This window comes from Odontomachus brunneus, unplaced genomic scaffold, assembly GCF_010583005.1.
Source record: "Odontomachus brunneus isolate Ranch 3 - 2012 unplaced genomic scaffold, Obru_v1 Obru_scaffold_161, whole genome shotgun sequence".
NCBI classification, from domain to species: domain Eukaryota; kingdom Metazoa; phylum Arthropoda; class Insecta; order Hymenoptera; family Formicidae; genus Odontomachus; species Odontomachus brunneus.
In genome coordinates, this window is record NW_022639611.1 from 328,994 (window position 1) to 329,302 (window position 309).

Genomic DNA, 309 nt, shown 5'->3' on the forward strand with positions numbered 1-309 from the left:
AAAGTGGTTTCTTTGATTTAAAATATCTATATATATAAGAATAAACAAATGATTTCTTTACAAGGAGAAAATTACTGTTTTTAAATGTAAAAACTGTTTAAATAAATATTTGCTTGTTTTAAAAGTAAATAAGATACAAGTAAATCATTTTATAAACTTACTTTTACAATATGTAAATATTTTTTAAATATACTTTCTACATACTTTTTAAAACATACTTTTTACATATATTTTAAAAGAATTTATTCTCTTCTTTTAAATAAATCATATGCTTTCGTATATGGATATACCATATGTACACAATATAAA